The sequence below is a fragment of the Triticum urartu genome, chromosome 4 (genome assembly GCF_003073215.2).
Source record: "Triticum urartu cultivar G1812 chromosome 4, Tu2.1, whole genome shotgun sequence".
Taxonomy (NCBI): domain Eukaryota; kingdom Viridiplantae; phylum Streptophyta; class Magnoliopsida; order Poales; family Poaceae; genus Triticum; species Triticum urartu.
This window is the reverse complement of record NC_053025.1, coordinates 234,866,585-234,885,766: the sequence shown is the minus strand read 5'-3', so window position 1 is coordinate 234,885,766 and position 19,182 is coordinate 234,866,585.

Sequence of the window (19,182 nt, the reverse complement as noted above, 5' to 3'; positions counted from 1 at the left end):
TATTCATAGAAGACACATTTAGTTAGTTTCCTGCGAAATTTAATTGATCCTCTGTCCGGATTTTCTTTCCGAACACCGGACAGTGTCTCAGGGGCTACTGTGTATATTGGGATTTTCCCTTTTGCGCTGCTTACCTCAAAACCTGTCAGCAAGCCGCTGCAGGCATCGATCAGTCAGCTCTTGATGGACTGAACCTTCTCAATCACCGTATCCAGTAGATTATCCGGCGCCTCTGGTTGGACAGAGGTCACCGACGGGACGGGCACGCCTCCTTCTCTTGAAGGAGGCTGCTTGTCGGATTCCGGAGCCGTATGGGTCTCCGGATCCGTTCTCAGATGGGGGCCGAACTGAGCATGGCCCCCGTCATCAATCTCCATGGGGGTCTATTCCCCCATGTGTCCGGTGGCTGAGGTTTTTCCCTCTGGCGCCACCATGATGGCCTCCTGAACCTCTCTCTGGCCTGGGAAGGTCCTTTCGGACAGCACCTCGTCATCTCCCTTAGCCTTGGGAGAGTAAGCGGCCAGCGGTGACTCGCTGGCCATCGCCTTTGAATCCAACGAGCCTCTTGATGAGGATCGCTGGGAGCTGTCATGGGACGGACTGCAATAACATGATTAACCATATTAATACCATAAAGTGGAGGGGCCGGATAAGTGGACGCGTGCGGGTTCCTAGTACTCGCGATGTGGCCAGGGGCTTGTTCCAAGGGCATCGCTCCGGACTGTTGTCGATGTCCCACGCGGAGTTATCTGCGAGAGGGCCTTTCCCCCTCTTGGGCGCCTCCGCCTCCAGATTTGTGGAGGCCGCCCTCTTCTTCCTCCCCCCATCAGGGGGAGAGTCGCTCTCCTCCTCCTCCTCCTCCTCCTCGTCATCTTCGGTGGCAGAGGAGTGGGTCTTGTCTTCGGACGTCACGTCCGAAGCACCCTTGCGGCGGGGGCTACTTCGGACCCCCTTGGCTTTCTTCTCTGGCGCCTTATAGGGCACCAGTACCAGCATCTTCGCCAGGCGCGGGATGACTGGTTCCTCGGGCAGTAGAGCCGGACACCGAATCCGCTCCGCTCTCTCCGTCCATACCTGAAATAATAAAGTTTAGATATCCTCCTTGAAACAAGCAAGTAGAGGATGCGTAAAAGGCTAACATCTGGCGGAATGGGTAATGTCGTGCCCGTGGTCCGAGTCCACGGCTGGCGGCGTCTTATTGCCTTTAAAGAGAAACTTCCAGGAATCTTCGTGAGTGGTTCCGAAGAGCCTTTCCAGAGTTTGGTGCTTCTTTGGATTGAATTCCCATAAAGGGCGGCTTCGGCTTTGGCATGGGAGAATCCGGCGAACTAGCATCACCTGGATTACGTCGACGAGCTTAATGTTTTTATCCACCATGCTTTGAATGCGCGTTTGCAGCGCTATCAACTCGTTTGACGAAGACCAATTTGGACCCTTCTCAATCCAGGAGGTGAGCCGCATTGGAGCTTGATGACCCACAAGTATAGGGGATCTATCGTAGTCCTTTCAATAAGTAAGAGTGTCGAACCGAACGAGGAGCAGAAGGAAATGATAAGCGGTTTTCAGCAAGGTATTCTCTGCAAGTACTGAAATAAGTGGTAACAAATAGTTTTGTGATAAGATAAATTGTAACGAGCAACAAGTAACAAAAGTAAATAAAGTGCAGCAAGGTGGCCCAATCCTTTTTGTAGCAAAGGACAAGCCGGAACAAACTCTTATAATAGGAAAAGTGCTCCCGAGGACACATGGGAATATCGTCAAGCTAGTTTTCATCACGTTCACATGATTCACGTTCGGTACTTTGATAATTTGATATGTGGGTGGACCGGTGCTTGGGTGCTGTTCTTACTTGAACAAGCATCCCACTTATGATTAACCTCTATTGCAAGCATCCGCAACTACAACAAAAGTATTAAGGTAAACCTAACTGTCGGTGTCAAAACCGGCGGATCTCGGGTAGGGGGTCCCGAACTGTGCGTCTAGGCCGGATGGTAACAGGAGGCAGGGGACACGATGTTTTACCCAGGTTCGGGCCCTCTTGATGGAGGTAAGACCCTACGTCCTGCTTGATTAATATTGATGATATGGGTAGTACAAGAGTAGATCTACCACGAGATCAGAGAGGCTAAACCCTAGAAGCTAGCCTATGGTATGATTGTATGTTATGGTTGTTGTCCCACGGACTAAAACCCTTCGTTTATATAGACATCGGAGAGGGTTAGGGTTACACAAGGTCGGTTACAAAGGAGGATATATCCATATCCGTATTGCCTAGCTTGCCTTCCACGCCAAGTAGAGTCCCATCCGGACACGAGACGAAGTCTTCAATCTTGTATCTTCATAGTCTAACAGTCCGGCCAATGGAGATAGTCCGGCTGCCCGGAGACCCCCCTATCCAGGACTCCCTCAGTAGCCCCTGAACCAGGCTTCAATGACGATGAGTCCGGCGCACAGTATTGTCTTCGGCATTGCAAGGCGGGTTCCTTCTCTGAATATATCAGAAGAATTTGAATACGAGGATAGTGTCCGACCTTGAAAAATAAGTTCCACATTCCACCGTAGAGAGAATAATATTTTCGCAGATCTAATTTGCTGGCTTGTTTTGGCAGCATGATGTTATGTCATGGCCCGGTGATTATTCGAACCGTTTCCTTTAACCAGCCCTGCACATAATGCGAGGCAGTTTTTTCGACACGTCTTGTCAAAGCAGAGATCGTGTCCCCTTATTACGGGATTCTCATCAATATGGGCGTGGGTAACCCAACCGCGCCATCAATTGCGGCGCTTGGTGGATAAGCGAGTTTTATCAGGCAAGTGGGGACGCTTAGTTTCGTCCGCCCATATAGAGGGATAAGGATTCACCTTTCTATCCACGCCTTCTTCCTCCTTTGCTCATCCATTTTCGCACACTCGAGCTCTAGCGCCCAAGTCCACACTTCCACCTCAACCTTCTCCAATCATGTCCGGAGCGGGAGGCAAGTGGATGGTCTCCTCTGTCATGGAGGGAGACATCAAAAAACTGCACGGAGCCAGATACTTAGCCGCGAACATCGCGCATCGGCTGCCCGCTGCGGGGCAGATCGTCCCTACCCCGGAACCTTACAAGAGGGTAGTTTTCCTTCACCACTTCCTCCGCGGACTAGGGTTTCCTCTCCATCCATTCTTCCGTGGTCTCATGTTCTACTACGGGCTAGACTTTCATGACCTGGCCCCGAACTTCATCCTCAACATTTCGGCGTTCATCGTCGTGTGTGAGGCTTTCCTCCGCATTCGGCCCCACTTCGGCCTGTGGTTAAAGACCTTCAATATCAAGCCGAAGGTAGTACGAGGCCAACAAGCAGAATGCGGTGGAGCCATGGTGGGTAAAATGCCCAATGTCATATGGCTCGAAGGCTCCTTCATGGAGACAATAAAGGGATGGCAATCGGCGTGGTTCTACATCACCGATCCGCGTGGCGCCAAATGGGCGGCACCCCCTGAGTTTCGATCCAGATTCCCAACACGGCTCACTTCCTGGAAAGAGAAGGGCTTGTCGTGGGGTTCATCAGTGGAGCTGGATCGACTCCAGAAATGTATCCGGAGCATGGCGAGCAAGAAGCTCAAGCTTGTCAACATAATCCAAGTTATGCTCATCCGCTGGACCCTCCCGTGTCAACAACGGGATTTTACCTTGTGGGAGTTCGACCCGGACCAGCACCAGACTCTGAGCGAGCTCTTCGTCACAATGCACAAGGACGTCTGGAAGGTGCTGTTCAAGGGCGCCGAGGTCCCCCCCTTCTCTCGCCGAGGACCGAGGACTAAGCGCAAAGCGCCTAGCGTGTCCGGTGAGTTCGATATGTCTCGTAGGTCATTTATATTCCCCAGCTTGATTATGCGCGGGGTCTAATCTCCCTACCTTTGATAGGACTGGGTGGAGATGTCGGGGAAGATTAACTGTCCGGCCCCTTTGCCTGAAGACACTGCGAGCGCTCTCCTGACGGAGATGCTGACTCTGGCTCCTTACAAGGTGCCGGAGAAGACCAAGAAGGCCAAGGGAACCCGAAAGCATTCCCGGCGCCAGGTGTTATCGGACTCATCATCCGATAACTCTGCGGCACACTCCTCCCCCGAAGATGAGGAGGAAGAAGAAGATGCTCCCCCTCTAGGCGGGGGAGACAAGAAAAGGAAGGTCGCCCCAACTGGGGAGGCCGAAAGGTCCAAGAAGGGGAGGACTCTCCTTCCGGATAGTTCCACCGCCGCCGACGAGGGCGAAGACGAGTGGTTGCCCTGGGCCAAGCCCCCGGGGAGATTGTAAGTATTCGGATACCAGAGTAACTCATAGGATTCCTTTGTCGCACTGCTTTCCCTAATCGCCGAACATGATTATGCAGGCCGCTGCGAGCCAATATCGAGGTATCATCGGACGGCTCCCTGAGCTCGTCAGACATGGATAGCGATCCGGTCCCGACCGCCACCTCCCCTCATCCTGTTGACGACGCCGAGGTGTTGTCTCAAGAGGCACCGGATCGAGGGGAGACAGTCCCGGAGGCGCCTCAAGGCGACCTTCCGGACTCCGGGAGCCGAGGGGACAGGGCCCCCGAGAGCTCCGAGTTCGGCCCTCAGCCGAACACCGTGCCGGACCCTCCAGCGGTTCCGGGCTCGGGCAGGCAGCCTCCTTCTAAGAGGGGCAAGACGCCTGTGCCAGTGACCTCTATCCATCCAGAGGCATCGGACAATCTGCTGGAAGCGCTTCGCAGCGCTTCCATCGACGAGGAGCACCGCACTATCATGAGTGCGGTGATCCAGAAGGTTCAGTCTGCCAAGAGCGGATTGACTGAAGCCTGTGCCAGCGTTCTAACAGGCTTCGAGGTAAGTGTTTTAAAATGTAGTAGAAATATTACCGCATAGACAGTAGCCCCTGATGCTTTGTTCGGTGTTCACAAAGAAAAGCCGAACAGAGGATCAAATAATATCGCAGGAGTCTAATATAAGTATGTCAATATGCATATGCAGGCTTTGCTGCTGGCGTCCGCCGCACTGACTGCGGAGGTCGCCGTACTGAAGCAAGCCCTCGAGGGGTCCCGGAAAGAGCTCGGCCTTGCCAAGAGGCAGCTCGAGGATAACAAGGGTAAGTAATACCCTGTCTATAGATGTGTATATATAAAAAAGGACGCGATTGCAAAATGACAGGATCATCGTATGTTTGCCAGGGGCCATGACCGAGGTGGCGACCCTGAAGTAAGCGCTAACCCAGGCCGAAGATAAAGCAGCCCAGGAGCGCACCGAGCGAGAGAAGCATGAGGCTCGGGTGGGCGAGGTGCAGCAAGAGCTCCAGGCTCTCGTGACGAAGCACGAGGAATTGGAGCTTGACTCCAAGACGCAGGAGTCTGAGCTTGTCGCGGCCCTCGAGAGTGCAAAAAGTGCCAAGGCCGAAGCCCAAAAGGCCCTCCAAGAGATCGACGCGATGAAGAAGATAGTGGCGAGTAAGGCTTTCTATATGCAAAGCAAGCATGTAAAAGTAAATTACCGATTACTTACCCGGATCCGGAGCTCTTTAGGAGCATTTGCAGATTTGCCCCGCAGTGTGTCCGATGCCGCATAATTTTACCAGGCCGAGGACGGAAGCTCGACGGAGAAGCTGTTCTGGTCTCAGTATGCTGAGGCCGAACATCCGGTGCCGATGAGCGACCAGCTGAAGCAGATGGTCGAGCTACATAAGGCGGCCGATCAGGCCATGAAGGGCTTTATAGTCCGGCTGTGGCCTGGCGACGCCCTTCCGAACAACTTCTTCGGCCTGGTGAGGCGGCTCGTGGATGCCTGCCCACGGCTGGAGGTCGTCAAGTGATCTGTCTGCATTGAAGGTGCACGCCGGGCTTTCGCCTGTGTGAAATTGCAGTGGGTCAAGCTGGACGCCATGAAGCTGATCAAGGAGGGGTCGTCGGAGGGCAAGGAGCACCGCCACCCCGAGATGTACTACGAGGGTGTTCTGCCGGGTGCCCGTCTTATCGCGGATGAGTGTTCAAAAGATGTAATATTTGAGTAAACTTGCTCGTTTTATCCTGTATTTATGAAAACTTGTTCCATATGCGCTATGCAACGCTTGTTTGAATTTAAAATATTACCTTCTGTTTGGCTATTTATCCAATCTAAGAGATGGCTAGTCCTCGGCTTCTGCCCCCATGCCACGAGTGTTGGGGTGTTCGGGATAAACCTGAGCACTCTTGTTCCCATATTTGGGTCCTTCGAGGGAGGTGCTCAGCACAACGAACAAGGCAACCAGACTAATAATGCTTTATCACTCTCACTTAGCCATAGAATTCTATAATTTTAAATTTTGGCGAAGCCCCTGGTATTCGGAAGGCCGAATTCGGGGCATGATACACGCCTGTAAGCCGGACAGGGCTGGCCCCCCGCCCTAAGCGGCATAAGTCTTTAGGGACTCGAAAAACCTCGCCAAACAGCGACCAGTCTCTTGCCTTATCATGACAGTCAGTTTTAGCTTTCTCTACTGAGGTGCTCAGCCCGGCAGAACCGGGGCACAATCGCAGTAGTTCTCCTAGCGCTACCTTAGCCGATAGAGCGGAACGTAAGGTACCAAAACATAGGAGCCGGGCAAACCCAACATTTGACCAAAGACATGATTCAGAGCTGATGCATATAATGCTATAAGTTCGGGGTGCCGCACTTGTGAAACTGTTCAGACTTTTCACACCGCATTGTGGGGTACGTAAGCCCCTGGTGTATTGGCCGTACCAGAGTGTACGGTTGCAAGGCATCATTAATGAACACATAGATATATATATATATATATAACAAGAATGCAATAATAGTCGTAATTTCATGCATTATTTATTAAAAAATTGCGTTAAAGCAGAGTGATACAGATAGTGCGATAAGCAAAGAGTAGGACTATGTCCCTTCCAAGGGCAAGCTGAGGAATGATATTGAATTGAATATTTCACTCGTTACTGTAATCAACCTGGGAATTCCGTGGTATAACGTAGTTGTCTGCCTCCTTGGTTGCTGCATCATGTGTTCGGCAATAGTGCTGCCGGACAGTGTTTCTAGAGATGAAGGTCCTGAAAGAAAAAGAAAAATTACCAGACGGGAAGCCCCTAGTGCGGTTTAGGCCGCGTTTTGGGGCGTGCCGCCGTTGTGCCCCCCTCCCCATTTGTGCCCATGGTATTTTTAATGCGTAATTATGTACGCGCGGCATGAATATCGCCGTTGGGCTGGGATTGGGGTGGACGCCGTATTGCTACGCGAGCTCAGATCGCGCCAGGCGGTCTATTTGCCGATTGCCCCAAGCACGCTTGAAGGTGTCCGGGCTTTGAAGCGCCGAACTGGTTGATTGCCTTGAGAGGCTGCTTTGCGCTTCTGCTGCAAGGGCCGTGGTGTGCTCCTCAGTTCGGAGAGAGCGCTCTGTGTTTCCATTGACTGTAATAACTCTGCAAGGTCCTGGCATCTTGAGGTTGAGGTATGCATAATGCGGTACCGCATTGAATCTAGCAAATGCGGTTCGCCCGAGCAGCGCATGATAACCACTGCGGAACGGGACTATATCGAAGATTGCCTCTTCGCTTTGGAAGTTATCCGGGGATCTGAAGACAACTTCCAGTGTAGTTGAGCCTGTGCAATGGGCCTCTACACCTGGAATGACGCCCTTAAAGGTCGATTTTGTGGGTTTGATCCTTGAGGGGTCTATACCCATTTTGCGCACTATGTCCTCATAAAGCAGGTTCAGGCTGCTGCCGCCATCCTAAAGGACTCGAGTGAGGTGAAATCTGTCAATGATTGGGTCTAGGACTAGTGCGGCGAATCCGGCATGACGGATACTAGTGGGGTGGTCCCTGCGATCGAAGGTGATTGGACAGGAGGACCAAGGGTTGAACTTTGGGGTGACTGGCTCCAACGCATATACGTCCCTGAGCGCACGCTTCCGCTCCCTCTTGGGGATATGGGTTGCGTATATCATGTTCACCGTCTGCACTTGCGGGGGAAACCTCTTCTGTCCTCCAGTGTGCGGCTGTCGGGGCTCCTCATCATCATCGCTATGCGGTCCCTTGTCCTTGTTTTCGGCAATTAACTTGCCGGCCTGCTTGAACACCCAACAATCCCTGTTGGTGTGATTGGCTGGCTTGTCTAGGGTGCCGTGTATTTGACACGAGCAATCGAGTATACGGTCCAAGCTCGACGGACCCGGCGTACTTTGTTTGAATGGATTTTTCCCCTGACCGGGTTTAGAGCCTTTGAATCCGGCATTGACTGCCGTATCCTCAGTATTTTCGCTATTAATGCGGCGCTTATGCTTGTTACGACGTGACCTGCTATTGCCATCCTTGGTATCTGAGGTACCATGGTTCTTTGATATGTTATTACTACGAGCCAGCCAGCTGTCTTCTCCCGCACAAAAGCGGGTCATGAGCGTCGTGAGAGCTGCCATAGATTTCGGCTTTTCCTGACCAAGTGCCGGGCTAGCCACTCGTCTCGGATGTTGTGCTTGAAAGCCTCTAAGGCCTCCGCATCCGGACAGTCGGCGATTTGATTTTTCTTTGTAAGGAACCGAGTCCAGAATTGCCTGGCCGACTCTTCTGGCTGCTGAATTATGTGGCTCAAGTCATCGGCGTCTGGTGGTCGCACATAAGTGCCCTGAAAGTTGTCAAGGAATGTGGCTTCCAGATCTTCCCAACAGCTAATGGAGTCCGCTGGCAAGCTGTTAAGCCAATGTCGCGCTGGTCCTTTGAGCTTTAGTGGGAGGTATTTGATGGCGTGTAAGTCATCACTGCGGGCCATGTGGATGTGGAGGAGGAAGTCCTCAATCCATACTGCGGGATCTGTTGTGCCGTCGTATGATTCAATGTTTACAGGTTTGAAACCTTCTGGGAATTGATGTTCCATTACTTCGTCTGTGAAGCATAAGGGGTGTGCGGCGCCTCTATATTGGGCTATATCTCGACGCAGCTCGAATGACTCTTGCCTGCTATGTTCGGCCCGGCCGGATTTGCTTTTACTGTATCCGGCGTGAAGTTTGTCGTCTCACAGAGTGGTGCGCCCTCGTGATCCATAGATCGATCTTGAATGCTTTGCCTTGTCCTCCAATATGTCTCGCTGGGTAACTCTTGGAGGGGCGCTCGAGTTTATATTCCTCGGCCGCGAGGACTTCAGCCCATTTGTCAGCTAGCAGATCTTGATCAGCTTGAAGTTGTTGTTGCTTTTTCTTCAGGCTATTTGCCGTGGCCATAAGCCGGCGCTTGAAGCGCTCTTGTTCGACGGGATCCTCTGGTACGGCGAATTCATCGTCGCCGAGGCTTGCCTCGTCTTCGGAGGGGGGCATGTGATCATCCTCCTCCTCTCCGTCTGCCGCTCTCTCAGGAGAGCTGGCTCCTTCATCCTCCTGCTCTAAATCTTGCTGCAGGGGATTGTTGTTGTCTTCAGCACTATCCGGAGTATTATTATCTCCTGTGCCGGTATCACCACTTTTGCTTTGGTGGGACTTAGAGCGGCGCCGCTGACGTCGGCGCTTGGGTTGCTTCTTGGAGGGGTCATCCTCCGCTATCTCGTCGCCATTGCCTTCGTTGGGTGTATCCACCATGTATATGTCATATGATGAGGTGGCTTTCCAGTGCCCTATAGGTGCTGGTTCATGTTCGTCTCCTACATCGTCGTCCATACCGTCGATGTCTTCAAAGTCGAAGTCGAGCATGTCAGTTAAATCATCGACAGTGGCTACAAAGTGGGTGGTGGGTGGGCGTCGAATTTCTTCATCGTCCGCATCCCAATCCTGTTGGCCATAATCCGGCCAGGGCTCTCCTGACAAAGAGAGAGACTTTAGTGGATTCAGAATGTCGCCGAAGGGCGAGTGCTGAAAGATATCTGCGGCGGTGAATTCCATGATCGGCGCCCAATCGGATTCGATTGGCAGGGGCGTGGATGGTTCGGAGTCCGGAAAAGAGTCCGGCACCTTGGGGTCACGGGCTGCGCGGAGGTTTAGGCTGGTGTTCGGCTCCATCGCCATTGAGACTGCAGCCCCTGAGGCGGTGTCTAACCACCCGTCCTCGATTCGCGCAGTTGGCTCCGAACTAAGGGTCGGAGCTGATGCGGGCGCGGCTTCTGGGGTACTGTTCGGTGGCAGAGTTAGGTCATACCCATCACGACAGTGCGGCGCACCCGGCTGTGGCTCGAAACCGTCGAAGATCAAGTCTCCGCGGATGTCGGCCTGGTAGTTCAAGCTTCCAAATCTGACCCGATGGCCAGGGGCGTAGCTTTCAATCTACTCCAGATGGCCAAGCGAATTAGCCCGCAGTGCAAAGCTGCCGAATACGAAGATCTGTCCGGGGAGAAAAGTCTCACCCTGGACCGCATCGCTATCGATGATAGTAGGAGCCATCAAGCCTAACGGCGACGACACAGAGGAACTCTCAATGAAAGCACCAATGTCGGTGTCAAAACCGGCGGATCTCGGGTAGGGGGTCCCGAACTGTGCGTCTAGGCCGGATGGTAACAGGAGGCAGGGGACACGATGTTTTACCCAGGTTCGGACCCTCTTGATGGAGGTAAAACCCTACGTCCTGCTTGATTAATATTGATGATATGGGTAGTACAAGAGTAGATCTACCACGAGATCGGAGAGGCTAAACCCTAGAAGCTAGCCTATGGTATGATTGTATGTTATGGTTGTTGTCCCACGGACTAAAACCCTTCGGTTTATATAGACACCGGAGAGGGTTAGGGTTACACAAGGTCGGTTACAAACGAGGAGATATCCATATCTGTATTGCCTAGCTTGCCTTCCACGCCAAGTAGAGTCCCATCCGGACACGAGACGAAGTCTTCAATCTTGTATCTTCATAGTCTAACAGTCCGGCCAATGGAGATAGTCCGGCTGCCCGGAGACCCCCCTATCCAGGACTCCCTCACTAACCATAGCATGAAACATATGGATCCAAATCAGCCCCTTACGAAGCAACGCATAAACTAGGGTTTAAGCTTCTGTCACTCTAGCAACCCATCATCTACTTATTACTTCCCAATGCCTTCCTCTAGGCCCAAATAATGGTGAAGTGTTATGTAGTCGACGTTCACATAACACCACTAGAGGCTAGACAACATACATCTTATAAAAATATCAAACGAACACCAAATTCACATGACTACTCATAGCAAGACTTCTCCCTTGTCCTCAAGAACAAACGTAATTACTCACAAAGCATATTCATGTTCATAATCAGAGGGGTAATAATATGCATATAGGATCTGAACATATGATCTTCCACCAAATAAACCAACTAGCATCAACTACAAGGAGTAATCAACACTACTAGCAACCTACTAGCACCAATCCCGGACTTTGAGACAAGAATTGGATACAAGAGATGAACTAGGGTTTGGAGATGAGATGGTGCTGGTGAAGATGTTGATGGAGATTGCCCTCTCCCGATAAGAGGAGCGTTGGTGATGATGATGGTGATGATTTCCCCCTCCCGGAGGGAAGTATCCCCGGCAGAACAGCTCTGCCGGAGCTCTAGATTGGTTCCACCAAGGTTCCGCCTCGTGGCGGCGGAGTCTCGTCACGAAAAGTTCCTCCTGATTTTTTTCTCATCGAAAGACTTCATATAGGAGAAGATGGACGTCGGAGAGCCACCAGAGGGCCCACGAGGTAGGGGGCGTTCCCTAGGGCCCACCCCCACCCTCGTGAGCAGGGTGTGGGCCCTCTGGCCTTCATCTTTGGCGAGGATTTTTCTTTATTTATTTTAAGAGGTTCCGTGGAGTTTCAGGACTTTTGAAGTTGCATAGAATAGGTCTCTAATATTTGCTCCTTTTCCAGCCCAGAATTCCAGCTGCCGGCATTCTCCCTCCTTATGTAAACCTTGTAAAATAAGAGAGAATAGCCATAAGTATTGTGACATAAAGTGAAATAACAGTCCATAATGCAATAAATATCGATATAAAAGCATGATGCAAAATGGACGTATCAACTCCCCCAAGCTTAGACCTCACTTGTCCTCAAGCGAAAAGCCGATAACAATAAATATGTCCTCATGTTTAGGGGTAGATGCGTCAATAAAAATAAAATACGGACATGAAGGCATCATGATTATTCTCATAACAGCAACATATATAGATTTTGTCATATGATTACTTATGTTCAAGTGATGATCTATTCACAATGCAAAAGTATAAATCATAAACCTTATTGGGCTCCGACAAACTATAATCTCAGTCATTGAAGCAATTGAAATTTATCATAACATCGGAAAGAGTCTATGTCAGAGCTAAAAAGCAAGTCCACATACTCAACTATCATTTAGTCCTTCATAATTGCTAACACTCACGCAATACTTGTGGTTATGAAGTTTTAATCGGACGCAGAGAAAGATAGGGGCTTATAGTTTTGCCCCACAACCTTTTACCTCAACGGTAATGTCAACAATAATAATTCATGCCCCCCTACATCCAATTAGATATATATATATATATCATGTTCTTTTCAACATGCTGAGCTTGCCAAAGGATAAAATGAAAAATAAAAGGTGAAGATCCCCATGACTCTTGCATAAGGTAGAAGATAATAATAAAGGATAGGCCCTTCGCAGAGGGAAGCAGAGGTTGCCATGCGCTTTTATGGTTGGATGCATAAAATCTCAATGCGAAAGAATGTCACTTTATATTGCCCCTTGTGATATGAACCTTTATTATGCAGTCCGTCGCTTTTATTACTTCCACATCACAAGATCATATAAAGCTTATTTCTCCCACACCAATCAATCATACATATTTAGAGCAATTTTTATTGCTTTGCACCGATGACAACTTACTTGAAGGATCTTACTCAATCCATAGGTAGATATGGTGGACTCTCATGGCAAAACTGGTTTAGGGATTTTGGAAGCACAAGTAGTATTTCTACTTGGTGCTGAGAATTTGGCTAGCATGAGGGGGAAAGGCAAGCTCAACAAGTTAGAGGATCCATGACAACATATTTTATCTCAGATATAAGAAAGACATAACTCATTACGTTGTCTTCCTTGTCCAACATCAACTTTTTAGCATGTCATATTTTAATGAGTACTCCCAATCATAAAATATGTCAATGATAATATATCTATATGTGAAAACCTCTCTTTCCTTATTACTTCCTATTAATTGCAACAATTACCAAAGCTATGTCTGCCAACTCCCAACAACTTTTAATCATCATACTCTTTCTATGTGAAGTCATTACTCTCAATAAGATCAATATGAACTCTTTGTTTCTTTTTATTCTTTTTCTCTTTTCTTTTATTCACCCAAGATCATGGAAAAATAATCAAGCCCCTGAGTCAACACTAATCTTTATTATATATAGCTCACGGACTCGATTACAAAGAGAGATCATAAAGCGAAACTCAAAACTGGATCATGCCATAAACTTTACTCTACTAGATCAAGATACTACTAATAGGATCGAACTAAGAAAAACGATAAAGATAGGAGTTGTGATTGTGATACGATACCGGGGCACCTCCCCCAAGCTTGGCAGTTGCCAAGGGGAGTGCCCATACCCATGTGATTATGTCTCCTTTGTCGGTGAAGAAGGTGGTGGTGATGTTGATGATGCAGGCTTGTCGTCCATCTTCCAAGGCATACGTTCTCCATCATAGAAAGATGATCAAGTCTCCGGGATCCTCAAATCTGCAGCCAAACTCATCCTTTTGAATCTATATTCATACTCACAGTTTTGGTTTTGCAGGTCATAGATTTGGGCTTGTAGGTGCTCGATCTTCTCATGAAGCTTGAAGATAGTCTCCCCGATGTTGTCAGCATCCAACTTGTGGTTGCTAGTGAACTCCGCGATCATCATGTGGTTAGAGTTGAGTCCACGTTCCACCATCCTTTAGCACTTGAAAACTTGTTGCTCCACTGCTTCGAGCCTCGTCTCCATGCTTCTGGTCCCCTTTGGTCCCTCTTCATCGCGGATGTGCAGCAACCCATCACGCAACTCAATGGTTTGAGGGTGTCGCAGCACCTCCGCGAGGTAAGGGTTGATGACCTTCTCAAAGAACTTGTCCTTGGAGGAGCTTGGGGCCGTCATGATAACCTAGATCTATCAGAAAAACAGCTCGAAATAAGAACAGAGGAGGTTTGCGTGATACAGGAGTCAAAACCTTCGGGAAAATATATAATGAATTTTTACCGACCAAAATACGTATCGTGCAAGAAAACAGAGTCCGGAAGGCACACGAGGTGCTCACGAGGTAGGGGGTGCGCCCACCACCCTCGTGGGGCCCTCGTGTCCTTCCCGGACTGCTACTTATTTTTCTATTTTTCTAAATATTCCAAAACGGAGAGATATTGCCTTAAAAATTGTTTTGGAGTCGGTTTACTTACCGTACCACATACATATTCCTTTTCGGAGTGGGAAACGTTCCGGAAAGTGTTCCTTATGTATTCCTCCGGGGTTACGGTTTCAATAATATTGGTTTCAACATTTATGGGATTACCTGAGATATAATGTTTGATTCTTTGACCGTTTACCACCTTCGGATTTGTGCCCTCAAAGTTGTTGATTTTTATGGCACCGGAACGACAAACCTCCTCGATAACATAGGGGCCTTCCCATTTAGAGAGAAGTTTTCCTGCAAAAAAACTTAAACGAGAGTTGTATAGCAATACATAATCACCTACATTAAACTCACGCTTTTGTATCCTTTTGTCATGCCATCTTTTAACTTTTTCTTTAAACAACTTGGCATTTTCATAAGCTTGGGTTCTCCATTCATCAAGTGAGCTAATATCAAATAACCTCTTCTCACCGGCAAGTTTGAAATCATAGTTAAGCTCTTTAATAGCCCAATATGCCTTATGTTCTAGTTCGAGAGGTAAGTGACATGCTTTTCCATAAACCATTTTATACGGAGACATACCCATAGGATTTTTGTATGCAGTTCTATAAGCCCATAATACATCATCAAGTTTTTTAGACCAATTCTTTCTAGACCTATTAACAGTCTTTTGCAAAATTAATTTGAGCTTTCTATTGCTCAATTCTACTTGACCACTAGACTGAGGGTGATAAGGAGATGAAATTCTATGATTAACATCATACTTAGCAAGCATTTTACGAAAAGCACCATGAATAAAGTGTGAACCACCATCAGTCATTAAATATCTAGGGACTCCAAACCTCGGAAAAATAACTTCTTTAAGCATTTTAATAGAAGTGTTATGATCAGCACTACTAGTTGGAATAGCTTCTACCCACTTAGTAACGTAATCAACAGCAACTAAAATATGTGTGTATCCATTAGAGGCAGGAAAAGGTCCCATATAATCAAAGCCCCAAACATCAAATGGTTCAATAACAAGTGAATAATTCATAGGCATTTCTTGACGTCTACTAATATTACCAATTCTTTGACATTCATCACAAGACAATACAAACTTACGGGCATCCTTGAAGAGAGTAGGCCAATAAAAACCAGATTGCAGTACCTTATGTGCAGTTCTATCTCCAGCGTGGTGTCCTCCATAAGTATCGGAATGACACTTGCGTAGGATCTGTTCCTGTTCATGCTCAGGTACACAACGTCTAATAACACCATCTACTCCTTCTTTATAAAGATGTGGATCATCCCAAAAGTAATGTCTCAAGTCATAGAAAAACTTTTTATTTTGCTGGTATGTGAAGCTAGGTGGTATAAACTTAGCAACAATATAATTAGCATTATCAGCATACCATGGAGTACTACGAGAAGTACTTATAACATTTAATTGTTCATCGGGAAAGTCATCATTAATAGGTAGTGGGTCGTCAAGAACATTCTCTAACCTATACAAGTTGTCTGCAGCGGGGTTGTCAGCTCCCTTTCTATCAACAATATGCAAATCAAATTCTTGTAGCAAGAGAACCCACCTAATAAGTCTAGGTTTAGCATCTTTCTTTTCCATAAGGTATTTAATAGCAGCATGATCAGTGTGAATAGTTACTTTAGAATCAACAATATAAGATCTGGACTTATCACAAGCAAATACAACTGCTAAAAGCTCTTTTTCAGTAGTGGCATAATTCCTTTGAGCATTGTCTAGAGTCTTACTAGCATAATGGATAACATTTAATTTCTTATCAACTCTATGCCCTAGAACAGCACCTACAGCATAATCACTAGCATCACACATAATTTCAAAGGGTAAATTCCAATCAGGTGGCTGAACAACAGGTGCAGAGACTAATGCTTTCTTAACTATTTCAAATGCTTCTACACAATCATCATCAAAGGCAAATGGTATATCTTTTTGCAATAAATTAGTCAGAGGTCGAGAAATTTTTGAGAAGTCCTTAATGAACCTCCTGTAAAATCCGGCGTGAGCAAGGAAACTTCTTATACCTTTGATGTCCTTGGGACATGGTATCTTTTCAATAGCATCAACCTTGGCTTTATCAACTTCAATACCTCTTTCAGAAACTTTATGCCCTAAGACAATACCTTCATTAACCATAAAGTGGCACTTTTCCCAATTCAAGACAAGATTAGTTTCTTCACATCTCTGCAAAACTCGATCAAGATTGCTCAAGCAATCATCAAAAGATGAACCATAGACGGAAAAATCGTCCATGAAAACCTCATAAATCTTTTCACAAAAGTCAGAGAATATAGCCATCATGCATCTTTGAAAGGTAGCAGGTGCATTACATAAACCAAAAGGCATACGTCTGTAAGCGAAAGTACCAAAAGGGCATGTAAAAGTAGTCTTTGATTGATCTCTAGCCGACACAGGTATTTGAGAGAAACCAGAATAACCATCTAGAAAGCAATAGTGTGTATGTTTGCATAATCTTTCTAGCATTTGGTCAATAAAAGGTAAGGGGTAATGATCTTTCTTAGTAGCTTTATTTAATTTGCGGAAATCAATTACCATCCTATAACATGTGATAATTCTTTGTGGAATCAATTCATCTTTATCATTAGGAACCACAGTAATACCTCCCTTCTTAGGGACACAATGCACAGGACTTATCCACTCACTATCAGCAATGAGATAGATTATACCTGCCTCCAGAAGCTTGAGTATTTCTTTTCTTACCACTTCTTTCATTTTAGGATTCAGACGTCGTTGAAGATCACGAACTGGTTTGGCGTCCGCCTCCAAATTTATTTTATGTTGACATAGAGTGGGACTAATGCCCTTAAGATCATCAAGAGTATATCCAATAGCAGCATGATGCTTCTTCAGAGTTTTCAATAATCTTTCTTCTTCATGCTCTGAAAGGTTAGCACTAATAATAACAGGATATATCTTCTTTTCATCAATATAAGCATATTTAGATTATCAGGCAACGGTTTAAGCTCAAACACGGGATCACACTTGGGTGGAGGGGGATCCCCTAAAATTTCAACGGGCAAATTGTGATGCAGAATAGGTTCCTGTTTAAAGCATACTTCATCTATTTCCCTTCTTTCATTCATGAACATATCATTTTCATGGTCTAGCAAATAGTGTTCTAAAGGATCACTAGGAGGTACGGCAATAGAAGTAAGACCAATAATTTCATCCTTACTAGGTAATTCTTCCTCACGATGTTGTTTACTAAATTTAGGGAAATTAAACTCATGAACCATATCATCCAAGCCAATAGTAACAACATTATTTTCGCAATCTATCCTAGCATTAACAGTGTTCAAGAAGGGTCTACCAAATATAATGGGACAAAAGCTATCTTGCAGAGAAGTAAGAAGAAGAAAATCAGCAGGATATTTAGTTTTCCCACACAAGACTTCAACATCTCTAACAATTCCAATTGGTGAAATAGTATCTCTATTGGCAAGTTTAATTGTGACATCAATACCTTCTAACTCAGCAGGTGCAATTTCATTCTTAATTTCTTTGTATAAAGTATGCGGTATAACACTAGCACTCGCACCCATATCACATAAGCCATGATAATAATGATCTCCTATTTTAACAGAAATATCAGGCACGCCTACCACAGGTCTATGTTTATCTTTAGCACAAGATTTGGCAATTCTAGCAGTTTCACCTTCGAACTGAATAACATGCCCATCAATATTATCAGACAAGAGATCTTTAACAATAGCAATATTAGGTTCTACTTTAACTTGCTCAGGAGGTGTATATGTTCTAATATTGCTTTTATGAACAACAGTTGAAGCTTTAGCATGATCCTTTACTCTAACAGGGAAAGGTGGTTTCTCAACATAAGAAGTAGGAACAGTAGGATCATTATAAGTGACAGTATTTTCTTCAACTTTAATAGGTGCAGCTACTTTTACTTCTATGGGAGGATGATATTTAAACCACTTCTCCTTAGGGAGATCAACATAAGTAGCAAAAGATTCACAGAAAGAAGCTACTGTCTCAGAGTCAAGTCCATATTTAGTGCTAAACTTACGGAAAATATCGGTGTCCATAAAAGATTTAACACAATCAAACTTAGGTGTCATGCCTGACTCTTTACCTTCGTCGAGGTCCCAATCTTCAGAGTTGTGTTTAATTCTATCCAATAAATTCCGTCTGAATTCAATAGTCTTCATCATAAAAGAGCCAGCAGAAGAAGTATCGAGCATGGTGCGATTGTTTTCAGAAAGCCGAGCATATAAATTTTGAATAATCATTTCTCTTGAGAGCTCATGATTGGGGCATGAATATAACATTGATTTAAGCCTCCCCCAATATTGAGCGATGCTTTCTCCTTCGCGAGGCCAGAAATTATATATATAATTGCGATCACGATGAACAAGATGCATAGGGTAATACTTTTGATGAAATTCCAACTTCAATCTTTTATAGTCCCATGATCTCATATCATCACATAGCCTATACCATACCAATGCGTCTCCCATCAAAGATAAAGGGAAGACCTTCTTCTTAGCAACATCATCGGGTATACCTGCAAGCTTAAATAATCCACAAACTTCATCCACATATATTAAGTGCTCATCAGAATGCTTTGTTCCATCTCCTGTAAAAGGGTTAGCTAGCAGTTTTTCCGTCATACCCGAAGGAAATTCAAAAGGAGTTTCATTTTCAATAGGTTCAGTAGGTTGAGGAGCAACTCCTTGCTCTACTGGATGGGGTGAAGATACCCCGAACAAGCCCCTCAGAGAATTACTTTCCATAGTAACAAGTGACAGTAAATTTCAGCACACTATATAAATTTTTCCCTACCAAATTCCACCTACCAAAGGCGCTACACTCCCCGGCAAC